Raw genomic sequence first — 470 nt, 5'->3', positions numbered from 1 at the left:
TAACTCAGAGAGAACAGCTTGGTCTAAAGGATACGCAGTGGTCACTGTACATGGCTCTTCTCCACGATGGTCACTCATGATGGTGGAAAAGACACATGACTCCCTGGCTACTGTCTAGACGACCGTTTCCAACAAGTAAAGTCATCAGGTTGGTCGTCGGGGGGAGAACCTTTCCTTTGCTGTGACGTCTTTTAGGCTTTTTACTTTAATGGAATGCTTAATGTAGGGGTTCAGAACAGCAGTAGACACTTTGGGATCCTTCAGGAATTGTCCCACACGAACCAACTCCTTTTCCACTTGATCCAGCTTATTCTGTTTAGATGCAGCAGAATAGAGGGTGGAGGCATAGCGACACTCAATGCCATGTATCTGAACAGGGGGCCTCACAAGCTTGGTAAAGGGCCTGACCACAGATGTACTGAAGCACCGTACCTGTCTGGACAGTCCAGAAGCGGCGGGAGCAGCCATCT

The 470-nt window shown here is 48.9% G+C and overlaps 1 pseudogene; it reads right to left on the bottom strand.

The window, feature by feature from the left end:
- Positions 1 to 3: 3 nt before the first annotated feature.
- LOC103728173 lies at positions 4 to 468 on the bottom strand (annotated as a pseudogene).
- Between the last annotated feature and the right edge of the window lie 2 nt (positions 469 to 470).

This window comes from Nannospalax galili, unplaced genomic scaffold (genome assembly GCF_000622305.1).
Source record: "Nannospalax galili isolate Female #2095 unplaced genomic scaffold, S.galili_v1.0 C47417123, whole genome shotgun sequence".
NCBI classification, from domain to species: domain Eukaryota; kingdom Metazoa; phylum Chordata; class Mammalia; order Rodentia; family Spalacidae; genus Nannospalax; species Nannospalax galili.
The sequence above is the reverse complement of the archived record's forward strand: the minus strand, read 5'-3'. Positions and strand labels throughout refer to the sequence as shown.